We start from the raw sequence: 23076 nt of genomic DNA on the forward strand, positions 1-23076 counted from the left end.
AGATGTCTGACACTCATTGGGGTTACTGTAGCTGATACTGACGAAATCTTTAGCAGCTGCTGTTCTGGCAAACCATCCTATCAGTTTTCGGTTTTCTTTGTTTATCATGTATCCTGTATCTGATACCCCTTCTATCTAGTTTAACAACAAGAAGTTTGTTTACAAATGATAGATTTTCTTCCAGTGTTGATGGAGTTGCTCATAACTGTCCCTATCCTCCAATAGTATGATCCAGCCCACCCACAGCTGGAATTGCCACTGACCCAGTTTTTCCTCAAGAAAATTCAATCAGATGCAAAACCCCCATGCATGCCCTTGGGGTCCAAAAAGGGTAGATAGCCAGGGTAGACAGGCCAGGTAGACAGGGCCAGCTTTTTCCGCAAACCCGCCTAGGTCGGGCAAAAAGGCATCTTGGTCGGAGAAAAGAGGAAAGAAGCCACTGACCGTTCTAGGGGCAGTGTGCTGCTTCGGTAGTCTATATATTAGATACCGCAAAAGTTCGCTGGCCGGTGACTTTACTCCATAGCAGGTATGGTTACGGACTGGCTGCAAAAAGTGTATTATTTAGCCCCCCAAAAAGGCCGATTAGAGCCTGCTATGGAGGCTAGGTGACTCATACTAGCTCTCAATTCACCGCGCGCGGCAACGTCGTGCCTTGATGTCACCTCCGCTTGGGGAAGAAGAATATAAAATTCCTTGCTGCAGGCATTAGTGGCTTGTACGAAGTAGGATGTCGTTACTGTGGACACGGAATTCCAGAGACAGTCTGCACAAAGGTTTAATATGCATGGTGTTTTACACTGCAGCTCCGACTTAGTGGTATCAGTAAGCTACCTACTGGCGATTCCCCTGGGTACTGCAGTACAATTGGAAGTTTAAGTATACTTTGTTCCGATTGATTTATTCGAAGCGCCCGTTGAAGAGCAATATCAAGCATAGCTTTATCGTACCTTAGGTCATGTTGATTTGCCATGATTAAATGGATAACATCATCTGGGAATCCCAAAACTGATGCGAGCGTGCGAATAAAAAAAGGTTTGGGCAAAAAAAGTTACCTTTATTATGGAAACTAAGCGGTCGACCGGTCAGGAAGGCTGAACAAATGACTAAACACGAAGAGTATCATGGTAGATCTATATAGATTAACATATTCTTCATTTTGTTCTTGCACTTCGGAATTGACTTTGGCATTCTACGATATTCCGAAATATGTTTTTGCCACTTACGGCATACATTTTCCCGTTTGACAGCTGCCATGTATGATTTACAGTATGGCTGAAAACTTTTTTTTTGTGGAAACGGACAAAACGTGATGCGCGCGCGGATGTCATCCATGTAATCCGATCAACATGGCCATATGAAAACAAGTTCCATTTTACAATGGTTGAAGAGAAGAGCGAAACCTTTAATTAAAGTGTAAGGGTTTAAGAGCTTATTTTTTAGCTTGATAGCTGTCAATTTTGTACATTTCATCAAACTCTGTGCACTCAAAACAGCCTGCTTATTGTCTTTATAGTTTATAGAAATTAGCTCTTGAAGTTTGTTCTTTTAGTTGACCGTTCATGTCTGTCTGGACTCTAGAATGCAGTCATTTCTACCATGTAGATGTAAACTGCAATCTGCAATGTATTTAGTGGTTGCCCCACCACAAAAATAAACAATAAATCAATCATACAGAAGAAATGCGTGATTAAAAAGAAATTGCAGTATCAAAGCATTGGTAGCAGCTAGGGTCTGCTGTGAATGCCAAAATTTCTATTCAGCTATTGTATCTTAGAAACTGAGCGGAAAATAGGTGCATAAACGTAACATAATCATTGGGGGTTCGTGCGATGGTTAGGCATGCAACAGGCGGGGTGGACTCACACAGATGAGTAAAGCTTTAAGGGATTGAGAACAATGGGATATCCCATACATCCAGCATAGGGTAGCGCCAGCTCTTTTGTCCCGTTCTCCGTTGCACACAAATGATCTCATATACACATCTGAGGACACCACGGACTGAAGGATTCTCCTCAACTTCTAAACGGGACTGAAATATACATTTTTTTTTTGTTTGGTTACCATTTTTTTGGTTCCTGTACTTTTCTGTCGGGGTCGTTCTCAGATGACTGATTCGCAGATGCCCTCACGTACGCGTATCCGTCGCAGCATTCCGTACCGCACCTGCTTATTTATTAATGAGGTTTTATTTCACCCATACATTACCGCCACATTTATTGCCATATTTTCCGAGAAACGCCCGTGTGTAGTTGATTATTTTGCATCATGATGATAACATGTGGTAACTTACGTGGTGCCGTCGAAACCAACTGACCGAGAGGAGAAAAAGACTGATCCACATTGCCGCTTCTGACGGAAAGCATTTGTGGCGGGGACCAACGAAAAAGGTGAGTCATCAAAATTTGAGGTTTTTCAGTTTACCTTCACCAAGAGGGTTATGCTTTCCGTGCCGCTTTTGTGTGGTGCCATTTATGTGTTTGTGAACAGCATAACTTGAGAAGCCGTGGATGGATCCGTATGGCACATTGTTTTGATACACCTTCACCTTGTCCCAATGGCTCATTTTAAAAGATACTGAATGTGGATAGTGGATAGTTGTCGAAAAAAAGGAACAAGTCTGATGATGGGTCCCCTATCTGCTTTCTATAGTACTGCAGTAGAACGCCCAGTTTCCTATCTTCTGTTCTGGACATTTTATGGGATGGCAGATAGCTCTTGTTAGAATTGTTCATACGGCAGACTCCGAGGGCTGGCCTGGATGCCAGACTGTTTTCAGGGCCTACGCAGGGCTAGGGTAGCTCCTCGGCTCGAGGGCCAACATGCCACAGACAGAAATTTTCCCACAGACCCATTGGAACTGAGTTAGACGCGCGCAAGAGGTATCAGATCGGGTGCCACATTTGGTAGGGGGGGATCTGGTTTCCCAGCCGAAGGGGTCGTCCTCCAGCGCGGTGGGAGTAGTATCCAGGCTCAGAGGACAGATCTATACGGAGAAGGTCTTGAACTTGTAAAGGTTGTTAGCACCTAGGATATTGGCGATTTCTTTTTACACAACCAGTAGATCTCACCTGCTGACGTTTCGGTGTCTCTCAGACACCTTCCTCAGAGCTTCTGACTGGAGTTACTGCTCCTCGCCGCTATAAGTATCTGAAGTATCTCAAATATCCTTTGTTCTACCAGCCTAATGAAATTATTTACGGATGTGGTTAGCACCGGTTTTTTTCTTCCATCCTTTCACTGGTAAATTCTGATAAACAAATATTTTCCAAGTAACAGATTGCTCATAGCAGAATTAAGTCTGCGCCCTGTATGCTTGTTGAATCACGCACTGCTGTCGGTGAAATCGGGACCATTTGTCAGAAATATAATAAAGTAAAAAAAAAAAAGTAAAAAAAAAAAATACCCGCGTGAGCGACAGAAAACGAAAAAGTGAAATCATATATTGACCTGTTTCTATTCTTTTTACATACAGATGAATTTTGAGTGGAGTTTTCCCAGTATTGGGTCTTTTTCTGTTACTACATGCAAAGAAAACAAACACCCTATGCTATTAAAGCAAGGCTATGTTAGTTACGCACGCTATACCTGGCATAACCTTATTTAGTTCTATATCTGTGCATATTTATATACCTGTTAATGGTACGTGCGTACACATTCTGCACGAATGCATATCATTTTATCTCTATACGATGTCCCTCTTTGACAGCAATCGGTGGTATCTAATTCGGTTGTATCCCACAAACTGCTTTCTATCTGTTTTGTTATAACCTGTATTTGACATGGCGTTATCTGCGTACTCGTTCTATAGCTACTTGTTGATTACATGATATATATATACGTTTTATGCATGACACAATACGATAGTATTAATTTCACTTGGCTACGGGATCCATGTAGTATAAAACATTGCCATTTCCCCCTCTACTTTAACTGTAGAGGAAGTCAAAACAGACCCACCTCGATTTTTGGCAGTAATCCAACAGAATATATTAGCCTCTTGTTTTGTTTTAACAATATTTTTGGCACTATTGTTCCTTTTTATTGCCCAGGCAGTGAGCTCAATCTAACGTATTATGGCAGCGTAGGGCGTGATCGGCTATCATATGTAGTTAAGGTGAATGTCCCTTTCATTGCGTCCATGTCATGCTGGCAGCTTTTAGGGTAGCGCGCGTAGTCCAATGGTTTGCGATCTTGCCCGGGTTCGATCCCGGCTGTGTCGCTCACCCGACATGCTCGCTACCGGAAAGAGTCACAGTCCTTAGGACGGGACGTTAAGCCGTGGTCCACTGTTCATTGTGCTTGTCGAAAAGAGCTAGGGGAATTTCCCCGGTATAATGAACCGGTAAAGGTGCAATTAACCTGTAAATACTGTACATAGCGTCTGTCTTCTCTGTCACGGCCAGTTCATCTGTTCATTGAGTTCATTTGAGCTAAACTGGTTCGAAATCACGTTCTTTCCTTTCCTTTGGTGGGCATTTTCTTTCCAAATTTACTATACCCCGATGATCAATACCACCACCACTGTGATCTGATGCCATAAATTGTTGTTTTCACACCTGGTAGCTCCTCACCTTGGATGACTTACATTGTTTTTAGAATAAGGTTTGTATCCTGGCTAAATTAGCATTTTGACTTTCCATTGTTTTCTCATGTATAAACTAAGAAAGAACTGTAGTTTAACTGAATATTGATAGCTGGGCATAAAAGAATTCTAAATATGATGTTTTATCATAGAAGAAGATCTTTATTGACACAACAAAAGTACAGCGACTTTCGTAATGTCAGCTATATGTATACATACATACAAACGAATAGGTGCATACAAATGAGTTTGACTACACACAATCATATGGGATAGGGCAACATATCGTTATTTCACGTGCCGTATACTTATACATTGCTTGTTCTAATGTCATATGTAGTTAAGGTGAATGACCCTTTCATTACATCCATGTCATGCTGGCAGCTTTGGTGGGCGTTTTCTTTCCAAATTTACTATACTCCAATGATCAATACCACCACTGTAATCTGATGCCATAAATTGTTGTTTTCACACCTTGGATGACTTACATAAAAGCTGGGAATAAAAGAATTGTAAATATGACTTTTTAAAGCATATGGATGGCGTTATCAAATTGTATTGCCCATCATGTTATTTTTTCTAAGAGAAAATACCATGAAAACTTTGTTACTTACCACTGAACTATGATTTCCGTGTGCATAATGATCAAAGCTACAGACGTACTTTCGCACATCTTGATATCTACTAATCGTCTCCCAAGAACTTGAGTTGGTGTATCTATCGTTCCTCGGTGCACGGAGGTATTCGTTGCAGTACTAGTGTGCCGTTTGTTGACGGGTTGTGTATCTCTCTATGATCATACTATGAACAAGAACGGCAAGAGAGCAAGTATTGTGGACCACTTAAGGTACATACATAAATAAACACATCATACAGAAAATCTCTACAATACTACATGTTAAGAAAGGGACGAAAAAAGTAGCAGTTATACAAATGGTTTCTCTTATAACAAAACATCTAATAGTATAAGGAATAATCATCATTGACATATATTGGCATCTTTGTTTCAGTTGACCTTTCAAGTACTGGAAATTAGGTTTGTATGAACCTAGCGTGAAGAAGGTAGCTAAGTTTGAAACAGAAAAGGGTAGCTAATGGTACGAGTTGAGCCCCTGTCTCACTGAAACTGCGGCGCGTTGGTGACCAGCTGCGGCAGTGCGATTTGACAGAGCGCTTATCATCAATGAATGAATGAATGAAGACCTTTATTGCACATTTCTGCCACACTTGTCTAAGTAGAGGTCGCAACAAAACAAAATAGCAAGTACAGTTAACGGATATAAAAGAATATGACTATCATTAGATAAATTCTTCTTCCCCTCGCTTTTCGGTTATAGTAGATATAAAAGAACAGACGTGTTTTTTCAATGGGAGGTTTGTCTAGTCGTATTAGGAATATGAATTTTTGTACAGTACTTAAACGTGTGAAGTAGAGAAATAGGTTTTCTACAAGCTTATACAGTTCATTTCCTTCTATCAATATAAGAAAGGATTCTTTTGACGCTCTGTGTGGTTTGTTGTCCTTTTAGTCATACGTTCTGCGTGATATTCACATTGTAAAGTCAAGGTTGCCACAAATCCGATTCAGGACGCAGCGAGGCCGCCACCGGTGTCCAGTGAGATAGGGGCTTAAGGGACAATAGTTGAGAGGGTCGTGTTGCAGGTGATTTGCCATGTATTGTATCGTTTGCAATTGTTGTTTTATCCTTTACTGTTTGATGTGTACAGGGTAATTTCTTAATGGCTTTAACATGAGAGAGAGGGAGATGAACATGTCAACACTGTCTTTAGAATTTCATGACAGCAGAATGTTTGTTTGGCTTTGTTGGCATGGCATCCCGTATTCCTGTGACGTCAGTTGGCGTCGTTGCCGTGGATACCGGGTGTCTTGCAAGGCCACAAGTACAGCTTTGTTCGCACCTGTCTCACGCAAACCGGTCAAATAATGCGAGCGAAACAAGAGCTAACTGTAGATACAGCATACCCTGCTTTGGAAATGAATGATGACGACGTCACAAAAAAAAGCTTGTGACAAGAGTTGCAAAGGCAGACAGAAGACAGCGTGACAACCGTACGTCTTTACATTCTACAAGACACGCTACCGTTTGGGGGTTTGTGTGTTCGTGGGTTTGAAAAAAACAGCTTATCCCGAGAAGTTGTGAATGGATCTTTATGACAACAATATACTATATAGGTGTTGGCTAAACGACGGTGCGATTATGGGTCCCTGACGTCTTACTATGGTACTGACATCTCACTGTTTGTGTGTCGAATTCAAAAGGAAAAGCGACTTTCAGATATTTTATGATATCAGTTCTCTAATTCTTTGTCAGTATTTGCGTTCACTTGTTACCAAGATGTGAACATTGTCACGTAGTGGACAGTGGTTTGCAATAAACGTTCAATTTATTCATGATGGTGGTAAAAAAAGGTAACTCCACAAACTGGACGAAGACGGTAGCCTCTACCAGGCTCCGTAGATCGCTAAAAAAATGTAGAAATTGACCAAATGGAGTGAATAGTATGCCAACTGAGTCGGCTACAGAGAGCGGGGCCGTTGGTCGCCTTTTGGACCCTCTCTCCATAGCCGACTCCCTTGGCATACTATTCACTCTACTTGGCCAATTTCAGCTATCTACGGAGCCTGGTAGAGGCTACAAAGACGGGCCCTATCATCTGGATCTGTAATATCATACAATTCGCCTCCCACATTATCGTAATCACATTACACGGAGGTCACACGCGGTTCACCAGGTCTATTGCTCAATTCATTAGCCGCGATTGAAGGCGCCCTCCGGGGAAACGGAAGAACAACAGCGTCCCGTAAAATAGAACAGGGACACGCCCGTCCCCAAAGGAATAAACACGAGAAATCATACATCAATTTGTTGATTAAGAAATTCCAGCAGGGCGTTCCAATACATAGGCATCGTAAGCATCCAGTTCGGACGTTCGATGTCGGAATAGATACGGTTTGTCAAATTCCGTGTATGTACAGGAATACAGGAGGTATGAAAGTACTAGTTGACGGATGGACAAATGGAAAATGCCCAAGACGATGGCTTTTGTCGACATCCTTGGGAAAAAACAGCTTGAAAAATAAATGCTTCTTTACAGTCTGAAAATATCTTTATTGACACAACAATCTTTATTGACACAACAAAAGTACAGCGACTTTCATATGGTCTTCTACAGCTATAAATGCAAAGAAATGACATCGATTGTACTACGTGTGTACACTTGCCGACAGCCAATAGTGTTGTAATGTGCAATTAGAGCTGCAATAAATTTCTGATCCTAGAATTAAGAGGAAAAGGCAAACGAGCTTACGATCTAAAGAAAAAAAGGATCTTGCAATTTTTTAGATTGGCCTTTTTTGGAATCAATGGGGCAACAATTTCTAATGTATCATACTCATACGCCAAAAAATAGTTTCTCAAGCAACTGGATAAAATTTTGAAACAGTCACAAACTAACTGTCAGAAACTGAATGTTTCAAAATTTTATCCAGTTGCTTTAGTAAATATTTTTGGCGTATCTTATTACCTGGATGTCTAACCTTGATCAACGTAACGTATCATACTCATATTCTACAGGTTGACAACGGTTAATGATGTGGAAGATGCTGTGCCTCGTGGTCCTGTCGGCATGGATGGTGAACAAGGCCGCGGGTGAGTGAGTGATAACAATCGGGATACCTACAAAAAAGATGAATATCTGTTTTGTGTTGTGTGTGTGCGCGCGCGTGTGTGGGGGGGAGGGGGGGGGGTATTTCGTTTAATATGAAAGTTTTATTGTACGTTCATTGTCTAATTGCAGCTACATTGTAGAAAAATAGGGAAAACATCCATGTGACAGTAAACTGTGAATGACACTGTTGTAACAATAGACTACCTATAATACTAGTGTTGGCTACATCTAGACAAGCTGGGTTTGACTTCTTTTATGCATGTGGAGGCAGTGGAAGACGACCTTTTTCTATGGTTATTTTTTTATCTTAGTTATATATATATATATATATATATATATATATATATATATATATATATATATATATATATATATATATATATATATATATATATATATATATAACGTACACATATAACGTGCACATATATTTTCTACGGTAGCGTAAACATTTCTCTTTGTTCAGTTCATGGAAAAAATTGTGTCATATCTTAAATCATGAACATGAGGACACTTAACGTCCATTTAATGTTGAAAGCATCATCGTCTCTCCAAAATAGTGCTTGGAGCTAGTACAGCTGATCCACAGCAAAGTACTGCAAGTGCTACAACAACCGCAGCTCAAACAACAGAGACAGCTTGGCCTTCAATTGGTGCAGCAACTGCGGCCCAGACAACAGAGACAAGCAGCGCGACACATGCAGCAGGGACGACAGACACTGCTGACACGCCGATAACTCCTGTGACAGCAGACGCCGTGACTTCGAGGTCAACAACTGCCGATGAAACCAGCACAGAGACCTCCCCAAGTACCTCCACGCCGGGCACTACCCAAGGTAAGTGGAACCCTGCCGCAAGGCATCGCCAGTTAGCATGCAGACATAGAAACTGATCCTAAAAACATCAACCAGCGTGGCTTACAGAAAAACAATCACACGTACACAGATTGCCAGAGAGTTAGGAAAGTCTATAGCAAGTGAACTGACTATGTAATCTGCCTCCAAGAGCTTACTTATGCCTGAGACTTCCAACACTATGCTGTATTTCAGACATCGACGAGTGCTCGGCCGGAACCCACAACTGCGACACCAACGCAGCCTGTAGCAACACCGTGGGAAGCTACATCTGCAGCTGTAACACTGGTTTCCATGGCGACGGAACAACTTGTTCAGGTGAAAAAGTGCTCAAGTTTAGAGGTTCCAAACAATGTTCTGGACAACCAGCTTTAGGAAGTCAAAGAATCGGTATCCCAAGCCAGATTTGTACATTTCATGGCAAAACAATTGCATAAACTGGCACAAAAGTAAACAGTTAAGTAAGGTATTCCCAGTATTTCGATTTCTTGTGTTGTTCGTTTATTGTTCAATGACATTTGAGAAGGCCAAGAAATATATCATTTATTTTACGCAAATATGGATGAGTGATGAATATGGATGAGTGATGATAATATATTTACAATGTTTTGTGATGTATCATTTTGCTCTTTTATTTTTCCATAATATTTGAGATACCTGAGTGACAAATCCTTTGTTTACCTCAGATGTGGATGAGTGTACCGATGGGACCCACGACTGTCACGTGACCGCCGCCTGCCAGAACACACAGGGGTCATTCACCTGCACCTGTCGTGACGGTTACCAAGGGAACGGCGTCACATGCACAGGTGAGAATCGTGCATACCTGAGGTTATACATACCTGATATCGTTAGTACCTGAAAATGATATATTTATTTCTGTTGAGGTGAACTTTTGTGCGCGTGATCACGTAACGAAAGGAATTGTCTGAGGTGCAAGTCTTCATCACTTTTCAACCTATTCTTAAACGACTTAGTTGAAATGTAGTCCAAAATGTGCCCCACCCTCCCTGCATCATTTATTTGTTTCCTGCTTACTCTAAGCAGATTATGTGGTTATCTTCATTGCTAATATCAGTTGGGTGCTTTTTTGTATTTGCCGGTGTTTATCTACTTATCTACTTACTTTATCTGATAAATATTGAATGCAGATGAATAGTCCTCTCGGTCAAATAGAGTTGATCTCTAAGGGAGCCCAAGACAGTCAAACAGAAAACAAACTTGGTATGTCATGAATAATACAAGATTAAAGAACATGCAAGAAATACCCTTTACCTATCCAACAAACTAGCCCGTCCGCTCCACGACTGTCTCCTTCTGTGAACACCAACACTATGCTGTATTTCAGAGATAGACGAGTGCTCGGCCGGAACCGACAACTGCGACACCAACGCCGCCTGTAGCAACACCGAGGGAAGCTTCGGCTGCAGCTGTAACACTGGTTTCCAAGGCGACGGTACAACTTGTTCAGGTGGGAAGGTCTTCTGGTCTAGAGGTTGAAAAAAAAAATTCTGAAGCTTGGGAGTTCAAAGCAAACGAACAAATTATACCAAGGAAATGACCAATGATTATGGTAAATAATAACCATGTCAATTATAAATCATGTGTATCTTTGATGATTTGTTTTCCACGAGCCATTGGTTGTAGACATGTCATATTTGCAAGGTAGGAAGCACACACCAGCATTTCTTACCAGTACCAGGCCCACAGACCAACCCGTCTGCACTACCACTGTCTTTCCAAGATGATTCCAACACTATGCTGTATTTCAGACATAGACGAGTGCTCTGTTGGAACAGACAACTGTGACCCGGACGCTGTCTGTAGTAACACCGTGGGAAGCTTCAGCTGCATTTGTAACGCTGGTTTCCAAGGCGACGGAACAACTTGTGCAGGTGAGAGTGATTTCAGATATTAGTCTTGCTTTGTATGTGGAAAATAACTTTGTTTGAGCTTCCGGGGCGACGTCGCAAATTGTACAGGTGAGAGTGATTTCAAGCACAGTGGCACACATTCCGATGAAAGGAAAGTCTACTTTTTCCAAGTGTTTCGTATACGCCTAATCCCCAAGCTGATCTTTCGGTGGCAATGACAGTATCCAAGGGGCAAAATCAGCTTTATTGACCGAAGTGGCCAATAATGCCGATTTTGCCCTTTGCAAACTGCCATTGCCACCGATAGATCTGCTTGGAGGTTAGTATACGCCCAACCTTGTTCCAACAAGGAGAGTTGAGCATGATAATTTATCAGTTTGATAAATGTTGATTCTGATCCATTCCTGGTATCTGCTTGAAAGATCGTGTCCTGGAAGTAAAGATTCATTTATCTTATCAAAACCCCTGCTTGGAGACTTACCATGCATTATGCATATCATGCAAGGACAAATGATAAGCTTGTTTTATTACATGGCTCTGAAGTCCAATCTATGTGAAACTGTGTTAACACAGATGTGAACGAGTGTTCTGAAGGGACACACACCTGCCACGCCCGTGCGACCTGTCTGAACACACCGGGGTCCTTCTCTTGTGCGTGTGCGGACGGTTTCCAAGGCAACGGTGTCGACTGCACGGGTGAGACTCTCCTTGTAACATCTTATGATTATGGACATTAATCTTTGTTGTTGCATGATATTCGGACAGATGCTTTACAGACCAGGTATGTCGTATGGCGTCTGGGACAGTCTTACGGCAGACTGAGGAATCGATGTATCTTTCAGACGTATTTCTGCACCTTCGATCTACACTGTCAGGATTTTCAGTTCGGCCTCCATTCCACTGGACGACGCTCTCACTGCGACCTAAGCTGGATTTGTGTAACCCCTAGCCTGATTTCATAATTGGAATATCATACAAAATGTAAAAGTATGACAGAAATCACTATATAACACACAAAGCGTAAAAAGACTCGTTCTTCATCGACAAAATTTTTTGAGCGATCTGGTCAAGTTTAGGTCGCAGAGAGAGCGTGACGAGGTTGCCGCCAAAGTGGAATGGGTGTATAATCGAAACTTTGAATCTCTAGATCCAGGCCACGGTGGAGCAAAATGGGACATTTTCCCCCGACCTAAGTGACATGCATATTGATGTCACATAGGCAACCACACCGGCAACTGTCCGTCATTGGTTGATAGAGACCTGTGACATAAACTTGCAGTCATGATAACACTATCATTTGGACAAACCTTGACCTTTCCCCCGTCGTTTCAGACATAGAAGAGTGCTCGGCCGGAACCCACAACTGTGACCCGGACGCCGCCTGTAGCAACACCGCGGGAGGATTCAGCTGCAGTTGTAACAATGGTTTCCGGGGCGACGGCACAACATGTACAGGTGAGAGTGATTTCATAGATTTGAAAGCCTAACTTGTGACTAACTTGCTTTGACTATCAAGTATCAAGTAATTAGCTTGTGACAAGTAGCTCTGACCTAACCGATGAGAAGTGCCTTTTTGAACCACCAACCACTGCAGTGAGGTTTGTTCAGTCGTGGACCTTCATTGTAGATAATAACACATCTCGTTACGTGTGTGCTTCTCTGTCCACTAGAAAGATTAATTGTGATCGTGTTAAGGTTTTTTTGTCTAACATTTATGTGGGAATTCTATTATACTTAATCATGTATAGACCTGAATTTGAGGGCGTGCGTCAATGTTTATAATCAATGTCTCCATTCATATCAGACAATATTGATTTTCTTCATGTACCTGCTATGTCATTGAAAAATAAAAATGGAATCATTTAGACGTATACGGGACAGATACCGCCAGTCTACTTCATCTGAACAATCATGCTATAAATTCATTCTTTTTTGCGGTGATTCTAGTTTGTGGTAGGAGATATATCCACCGTATTTCAAATGCACGGTTGAAACAGTTCTGTAGCACAGTGGCCATGTAATGAAGCCTCATAAATAGTATCATAAATTGAGTGTTTTATTTTCGAACAACAAAAAAAACGCTAAAATAAAACCACTGCGAAAGTTTCAAGATTTACAGTTGGTCCCTTCATTATACTTTTAAAAAATAAAGATAAGAAGAAAAAAAATTTTGTTGAATTATTTCCTGTGTCGTGAAGACGTTGACGAGTGTGCGGAGGGGTCACACAACTGCCATGCCGACGCCACCTGCACCAACGTCGCGGGATCCTTCAGCTGCACCTGTAACTACGGCAGCGAGGGGGACGGAACGTTCTGCACAGGTACGTGTGCTGTAAACCACACACGAGGGCCTGCATGGGGCTCCCGACAAATATTAAAGCTCCCTCACACTTGTGCGTCTGTGCATGTCCGCATGAGTTGCGTATACTAACATGTTTTTAGTTTAGGTTACGTTTGCAGCCGAGGAAGTCATCTCTTTAACTAATTAACTAAGCTGTGCAACGGTGGGTCAAAGTAGAAAACAACTTCTTCCCAGCAAACTTTACTTAAACCCACAAATGACAATGCGCAACTCATACGTACTTGATTATACGCAAAAGGCTCCCATTTCACAAGACGGCGATTTCGCTACGATCTTGGCTGGGACCTTAATTGGATGTGTACAAGAGAAGCTGTGTAGTATTGTTTTATTGAGACGTGTAATGAGACCAATGTATATTCTTACCGAAACACTTGATAAAACCGGCGGATGCTAATTGTGAAATGTGAAATGTGTTACTGACTAAAATCAGTGTATTGTTTGTCTTGAAGTGTCTTGAAGTTTGTAATGAAACCAATGTATATTTTTTCGTCGAAGTGTGTAATATATATTTCTTTGCTGAAGCATGTGATAAAACCGATATATATTTGTCTTATTGATGTGTGTACTAAGTCCAAAACATAGTCTGATCTTCTTGTTGTGCTATAACAACAGACATCTGTTCGGACACGTGGACGTACTACGAGCAGTCGTGCTACCTGAGTTCGCTGGAGATCGCCGCCGTCTACTCCCGTGACGACTACGACCGGACGTCGTGGGCCAGCGCACGGACCATGTGCCAGGCGCTGCAGGGGGACTTAGCTGTCACTCCGGAGTCCGCGGAACAGGTCTTGTTCTATAGCTAACTTCAATTAATATTAATAATTAATCAAAATTGCTGATACCAGATCACAATCTCTACCCGGAAATACAAGTCATAAACATGTGACACATATACACGCGCACACACACACACAAACACACACACACACACACACACACACACACACACACACACACACACACACACACACACACACACACACACACCGATGTAAACGTGGGACTTATCATTGAAAGAAAATCAAACCCCCAGTAATGCAAGTTGAAACATCAGATAGATCCATAGACCAGGCATTTTTTTAGCATTTTGCACGTTATTATAAGTATGTAACCTTGTAATCAGCCTAAGGGCATGAATTTGCAAATAAAGAAACACTTTGATGAAGGTTAGACATCCAGGTAGTAAGATCCAAAAATAGTTAGACAAGCAACTGGATAAAACTTTGAAAATTTTATCCAGTTGCTTGAGTAACTATTTTTGGCGTAAAGAAACACTTAATATACCTGCCGTTATAACCAGAACTGGTTGAGGAAACATACCAGCGGTAAGCTACACTGGATCGGTCTCCGGGACGACGCTGTGACCTGGGTGGACGGGACCGCCATCACTGACACGTGAGTCCCTCTTTGTTCTACTACAGACTTAGTATTCAGATGATGGTGACTGGTGATGTGTACCTATCGTGTTCAGGTCCAGATTCAGGTCTAGAGGTTCAGGTTCAGGTCCAGAAAGTACTCTCTCTAACTGGAACTTGCCTTTGTGTAGGGTTTCAAACTACCTACATCTATGCACCAGGAGAAAAAGAGGAGTCTATCACTGGAAAATCTCTGCCTCTGCAGTGCGTTTATTAGACGTAAACAGCAAGAACACTAAGAACCTGCGAATGTGCGCGTGCTACAATACAACACGTTCACTAAATAGGTCTTCAGAATATGAAATACGGAAAGTTAGAACATCACAAGTTATGGACATTACCAGCCTTTTTTGTTGTTGTACGCTTACGTTAAGTCGTCAGATGGGAGATGTACGTTATCTGACTGCATACTACAGTTTCTTCAAAGTACTACTCTGACCTTCTAATTCTATGTTAAAAGTCACCTCGCTAACACACTGGTGAAACTGATACAGCAACAACTTACAATAGGTTCACTTCAACAAGCAAAAGCAAAAAACAACACCATAATGAAATGTGTTGTATGTACGTGTTCCGCCACCGTCTAAAACTTGTAAAAAAAGAGAGCGTGCTGTCCGGTGCTAAAAACGGCTAGAATAAATAAATAAATTAATGTATTTAAGATACATATGTTACAAGTAATCTTTGAAAAGGAGATGCTCCTAAATCTTTCTAATTCTTCTTTTAAAAATGTCCTACACAAAATACGTGCCAATTTAGAACTTCTAGACCTCACCGTGTCTTCCTTTATATATGTCCAACACAAAACTACTACTTGAAGATACTGCTAAGGTTGCATATCCTGCATCCAATACAAATAATCAACTCGGCTATACGAAGTAACAATTGCAATGATCAAATGACTGAAAGTTAAACAGTCTCTAATCCTTACTTCACAAGGGAGCTTCTGTATACGTAGTACCCATGGCCATTCTATTCATAGTACGTAAACAGTGCACTGTTGTGAATCGGGCTACATACCAGACAGATGTTAGAAAGTGTGGGTAATGTGCTGAAATTACCTCGAAAGGAACTCGTATAATGGAGTTCCTTGTGACCACCTGCCGACCCTGGAGTCTAGGAGAGGGGATGCGTCACGTAGTGAACTTCAGAGAATTCTAAGAGACCCCTCCCACCCCTGCAATGTCTTCCTCCCACCAAGGAAGAAGCCTGACCATAATCTAAGGAACAGGGAAACCCGACACATGTACAAATTACCACTTAGCAAGACCAAACGTCACAGTGACTCGTTTGTTATGAGGACTCTGAGAGACATTCAAAACCTAGTTTAAAGCTATATTCGTCTGTCCTCGTTCGTCCAAAGTAACTTTTTAATGTATTTTAGCGCATGATAATTCTTTTAAATCTGGTCTATTGGAATGTTTTTAACATACTTCTGTAAGAAATCTAATGTAATTCAGGTGTGTCGTCAGATTTCAGAATTAAGATTGATTGATAATGGAAAGATATAACAAAATAATGTGCTGAAATTTAAAACATCGTAACTTATAGCATATTCATGATTAATGCATCTTCATGCATGTTTACTCTCTACTAGTAGGTAAACATCAACTGACTACTTACATCAGTGCTTAAAACTCAAATTCATAACATTTAGTTCAAATCATCAAAAAAAATTCTATAATCAAGTTAAAACAGTAAGTAAGTAGTTTGCATTGATTTCATGCAAAACTAGTAAATTTTTCCCTACTGCCAGCAAACAATGAAATACAATCTTGGCATCTAAGACCAACCTCTCGTTTTGAAGAGACTCTAAACAGAGTCGACTAAACAACACATTGATCAAGTACATAAATGTAAAATGAAATGAAAATGAAAATTTATTTTCAAAGGTCTAGCCAGCTAATATTGAAATTTCTCGCATATGCGTCTTAGACAGCAGCGCACGGATTCTTGCCTCAGGGCAAAATGTTACGTTATACATACATATATATCATAATGAGCTTTATAGCGATCCACCCTCTAGGCGCGGACAATGTACTCCTAACTTTCAAGTACCATTGCACCAACACATGTATGCTTCTTGTCTGACAAGAGTGCGTATATGTAGAATAGGACAAAAAGTACTATCATATATTTTACTGCTCAGGTGACGTGTTAAGTGTCACACGTGGTATGCACACCGTTTTGTTTGGACAGCCCTCAGTACGGGTTTGTCACTCGACAAAAGAAAAACCAAGAGTAGCGTTGCATGCGCATGGGCAGGGTTGCAGACGTAGAACACACTGGCGGGGGCAGTAAAGCGTGGATGGCTATGAATGGCTTTTCGGCCTGCCCAGTGTTGAGGTGAAATAAACCATCAAAGCTTAGACATTTCGGGAGCTGAAACTTACCTTGAATGACTTGCCCAGTGGAGCTTTAAAGTTAGAATAAACGGTCAAACTTTTCACATTTTAGAGACAGAGGTAAAGTTCTACAGTAACAGCCAGATCAGAATGAAATTCGACGGCAGCACATTAAGTCACAATGGCGACAATTTTACAGGGGGTGCATTTCACGTCCCCATGCCCCATCCCTTACCGGCCGAGGCCGGATCACGAGAGGGAGTCTGACGGTCGCCGCCGCTCCGACCCTGCCTCTCCCCGGTGCACTCTCGGCTACTAGGACCAAGTGGCATTTTGCCGTCTCGCAACGACCCTCAGGCTGAACTAGCCGAGACGAGACCGGTTGGTGTTGCACTTCGGCATCATAACATGATGGGCAAGTCGCGTGACTTTTATTTGGTGAAAGTGCTGCTTTCAGTATTCTCTTTTTTTAGTCACCACTCAATTTGTAACATGGGGTATCCCTAAGCCCATCTTAAAACCTTTGGCACTTTGAAGTAGCCGTTTGGCACCCAATTCTCTATTGGTTATAGAGTTAGGCAACAGGCAGAAGTTTAAGGCTACGGGTTCCATGAATAGGACTGGGATATCACCTCTTCTCCATAAGTCAGAAACACCAAGCTCGCATCACTATTTTGATCCAATTTTGATCAAATCAGAGATTGGTTGTAGCTGTTCAGGTTTGCGTCACCTCAAACATTTTGCAGAACGAACAGAACACGCTCACTTGAAACAGCCCAGCCAGTACCTAGTCCTTGCCCTCCCCCATGCGCCCCACTACTAGCTCTCAGTTTGTGGTCGAGTTTCCTGTCCTGACACTGCCTGACTCTTCTCACGGACACCTGAGCTTCTATACGCACAAGCACAAATGTTCGCAAAAGCTATTATTAGGTAACAGTTATTCAAGAAACTCGATAAGATTTTGAAAACGGTCAAACGTTTCAGGTAGCAGTCATTACCATTCGTTAGTGACACTGAGCAAGATGTGAAGTCCAACAGGTATCTAACAAAAAAAACATGATGTCGTCTACGAGCATGAATTTGTTACTCAATGAGTACACACAGTTCATATGCGTACACATAGGCCTGATTTACACTCGCGTTTTTGAGTCGATTTGGAGTCGACTCAGGACTGTGCAAGGAGAACCCTAGACCACTCGAGTAGCGTTTTCTAGTAGGAAAACTCCACTTAAGTAGCACAAAGCTTCTCACCCACAGCCCCGAGTCGACTTTGGAAACGTGTGTGAAAACCAGCCAAAGGCCTGACTGGTACAGGTGGACCGGCCTAAGCCTGGCCCGATCGCATTCTCGTCGATGTCGCGCGCGCGTCGGTGATGCGTCGTTGGCGTTGTGTCACGAAGCTGATATGCCGTCAGTTTTAGCCTGGTATCCCTACGCCTCCTGTTCTAGCCCCGGTTTGCTCCCCCAATCGCCTCCCTTGCTGACTATTCTGCGGAGAAGCGATTAGAGGAGCGAACCTGAGTTAGAATAGGATGAATACCAGGATAATGGATGTGTTTAAAGTCACTGACAGAGTGTACCTTTACGTTGTGATGTTCTGTATCGCCCCACTCTTATGATGTTCTGTATCTCACAGTGAAAATCAACAGCGCCAATAGTTGACACGTTGCTTTACATAAATTTTTACTTCACTGCGATTCACCCTCTATATGCACTTCCTTCAGTTGACGAAAGGCTTGGTTTGTGGCAGGACATATGACCTTGTCAAGAATGGAGCATTACAGAACATCTGTTTTCCGCTGCGACGTTATGCTTATATGCTGACTCACTCGTCTGCTGGGCTACCCTCCATGGATTTACCCCCACCCCTAACCCCCTTACCCCAAACCAAACATCACATCGACCCCTCAAAGGGCGTCATTTCTTAGTTAGGCTCCAGCCCCGGCTGGGCCATTCCAATCCCAACATCGCCATGATGCCGGGCAGCTCTCTACTGCACTGGTTTCCACCGATGTGATCTGTAACGGTAAGAGCCCGGACACACACACGGTCCGGGTCGGCGGATCACCTGTCGCTAGACACGGATCCCCGCCGGGGAGTAATGATGGCAGCAAATGCATGAGACGTCCCTATCTTTCAGTTTTGGATTCAGTTTTCTTCACTTCTGGACTTTTTGTTTGACGAAGATGTAAGGTAGGGAGTGACGTTTCACATACGGCTGCTTAGATAGCAAATAAGAGGGGAGCTTTTCCGGTATCCCGAAGCTACATGTAGTCCTGGTGATTTCAGAAATGCAGGTTAAAAATTTCAGAGAATGCAAAGAACCGCTTTGTTGTGCTTATGATGGTGGCTCTTAATTTGTCTTCATTTTCAAAACTTTCGAGAATATCCAGGGCTGCCAAATAGAACATGAAAGAAAAGTACAATAGATGACATGTGATGTGTTTTAGCAGATGATTTGTATTCGTGTACATACCGATTGAGAAAAATGGAATACGCAATTTTGCAAGTATTTATATATATATATATATATACATATATCTAAACCGAAATCAGCTGACACAATTACACTCACCAGTTAAATCAACCTCTCTCATCAGCTACATTCAATAGTTGTCTGGTGTATCTTAGTGAGATTCTGTGAAGGCTACTACATTACTTTTCTAATAGTAAACTAGAGTTCCACAGCAACCTCTACTTAAGTCAACGATTGCACATTCAACCAGCATCTATTCAGTGCAGCCAACACATCACACAATGCACCGATTTAACCACATTGACATTATGTGCAATTGCAATGTTCTTGTTGTTATATTTTGTGGCTTCACCCCTGGCATCGGCCATGGCCAATTCGTGTTAGGGAGGGTGGGAGTGATCTTCGTCTTTTTATTTTTGAATGCCCTTTTCTACGATCTCTCACGGCTAATAAGTGTTTTGGCAATGTTGAGATCAAATGCTCTAGGCAAACAGTAGTTTGGGGTCCTTTCCCTATAGCTAGCACCGGCCGTGGCTAATACGTGTTATTCAAGATGGGGAGGGATCGGCGTCTTTTTACATTTACTTTGATTTCCCATGGCCAGTAGGTGTTTGACAATGCTTGGACCAAAGGCTCTTGGCATGCCGTGCTTTTGGGTCTCTCTCCTGCCACTTCCCCTGCCCAGCAAGTGTTTGGTAAAATTGGAACCGAGGGCTCTTGGAATGCTGCGTTTTGCGGTCCCTCCCCTGGCATAACCCATGGCCAAAACGTGTTAGGAAGGACGGGGAGGGATAGTCGTCGCGCTATGTTTCGGGTGCCATATTCTGGGATTTTCCATGGACAATAGATGCTGACGGAATTGTGTCTGATTTTTCCGGGCTCACCATATGCGGCTACACGCATGTAATTAGCTGCGGATTCGTGGCCAATGTCTGAAACGGTGCGGTCTGTATATGATGGGACAGACAGAGGCCGCTGATCAGCACTGCTATCAGGGATGTCATTGTGCATGTGTGGAAGTGCAGGTAGAGGCCGCTGTGCAGCAGCTATATTATCTGAGATCTCACAGTATGTATGTGGTAGGGCAGGCAGTGTCCGCTGGTCAGCACCTATGCGGTCTGGGATGTGAGAAGGCTGAACGGTACTAAGGACAGCAGGCAATGACCTACAGGAGGCCGTATCGTCTGATACTCTCTTACTTCTTGATCTTTTGTCATGGAGGGAAGCTGATCTTAACAAGTGAGGAAAGACAAGACCCGGGAGTGTCCACATGTGTGCATCCCTGGGGTCAATGTTGTTTCCTACCCTGTGCAGGCACTTGTTCAACAAGAGTCCCACAATGAGTGAGGAAAACAGAACCCCAAAAGTCGAGGCAACAACTGGGATAATAAAACCCTTTGGTGCTGAAGTGTTTTGTACATGATTGGTCTGTAGGGTTCTGTCCTGTAGTGTGGACATCAACGGCTTAGTAGTCTGGCCCCATTGTGTCCGGTTTCTGTACTCTTTAGTACTTGGTCTGCTCTGAGGGGTGGATGTCAGAGAGGTTGTCTCCTCTGTGTCACTATTGTGCACGGGACACATCACGTTCATCTTCTGTTGGACCCAGGGGATTTTAACGAAAATTGGAGATATGCTGTGTTTAGAGAGCAGAATGCAGGTGATGTTTTTGGTGTCGCTAGTGCTTGCATGGATGGTGTTAGTTGGACTTTCTTTTGCGTCTGCGTTGCTGAAAGCTTCCCTGTTTTGGGTGTTGATGAACATGATGGCAACGGTTCTCATGCCCTTTTTGTCTTTGCCCATAGAAACCAGTTGTAAGCTTGAGCTATCTCTCAATGCCACTGTAATACCCAGCTTGTGTCCCCATACCTGTCTGCACATGTCCGGATAGTGACGATCGTCTTCAAATGTTGCGTCATTGGTAGCAATGACAACAAAGGGTGGCTCACGGGAAATGTAATTCTTCACGTTATCCGACTTTTGTATGAAACATAGGTCACGGGGGTGTTTCGGTATGATGCGTGGCACGGTCTCTTCCGTATCAAATGTCCAACCAATTGATTTTTCATTTCTTTGGGGATAATTTCGGACACACAAATAGAAGTTGGGTACTTCGGCGGATACGGTTTGACTTCTGGGGAATATGTCTCTATAGACCTTAAGACTCCATGCCTTACCAATCAAGCTTTTACTGAAAACAGGAGAGGTTGTCGTACGCTTCATTCCCTGCACCAAGTTCCAATCTAGACAAGACAGAGGGTTTTCTTCCAGGTACAATTCAGAGATGCTGATCTTCTGAAATACCCTAGAAGGAATGTTTTTTATATTGTTATACCCCAAGTACAGAAACGACAGATAGCATCGGCCATCGAACCAAGCGGGGTCTAAAACCTGTAACAGATTGTGTTCGAGATTCAGATTAAGAAGGCCCTTCAAATCCCCAAAGCACCCAGGATCAATCTGTTCGATTCTGTTGTGAGACAAGTTCAGGAAGCCTAGCTTTATCAAACCTGTGAACCAGCCCCTTTTTACATGGGTCAACCTGTTGAAATCCATTTCTAACGTGTATAAGCGTGAAAACCCACTAAATGTGTTTTTCCCGATGTCTTCAACTTCATCCTCTATCAGAAAGAGATTTTTGACTGCAGATTGGTTAAAGACTGGAAGGTCCTTTGCGGATAGCACATGGAACGGGTAGCCTCTTATTGCCAGTCTGTGCGTGTCAACCAGGCATGGTACCATAGAAACCGGATCAGGGGTACCAGTCACAACAACGCTATCCTGGTCCTTACATAGGATGCACACACCTGATCGGTCCCAAAGGTGTGCTGTCATCGCGCGATCAAAATACATACATTGGAACCAATATGCTCTGCTACACGGCTGTAGACAGGGGTTAGCCGATAAAGAGATGGGGGCAGTCACCACGATCAGGAGAAACAACATTGTAGTGGGCACTTTGCCAAAGGTAATCTTCAATCAAAATCTCATGACCACGAAACACAGAATGAGTTGAGATAGGACTTAACACTAACCTGAGTATTGTACCGTAGTGCATCAGAGTGATGGACAGAAATCTAGTAGACCGTCCGCTGCAGTTGCGTCCGTCTTTGTCCAAACTACGTCCAAGACAAATTCACAAGAAGGCCACAACGTCCGCTGTAATATAGACAGGACAAGACACCCGAGGGCAAATAGGAGCCTGCAAATAGCAATGAGGAAACTGTCGACGACGTCAATGCTTAGGGGCATTGAAGACCTCTTGTTTCCTGACTCTCGGACTAATCTCCTCTTACTACCTGTGAGCCCTTCAGGGAAATCTTATAATCAGAAAGTACACGTCGTGGTTTGTGTTCAAGTTATGAACGAGAATGTTTCTAGATCAAAGATTAGAAATGTTCACCAATACCCTTTGTTTTCGGAACATGGCAAAAAAGGACGATTGTTGCCAATTCAGATGGCCCATGAAATACAGTTG

The sequence above is a fragment of the Branchiostoma lanceolatum genome, chromosome 3 (genome assembly GCF_035083965.1).
Source record: "Branchiostoma lanceolatum isolate klBraLanc5 chromosome 3, klBraLanc5.hap2, whole genome shotgun sequence".
Taxonomy (NCBI): Eukaryota; Metazoa; Chordata; class Leptocardii; order Amphioxiformes; family Branchiostomatidae; genus Branchiostoma; species Branchiostoma lanceolatum.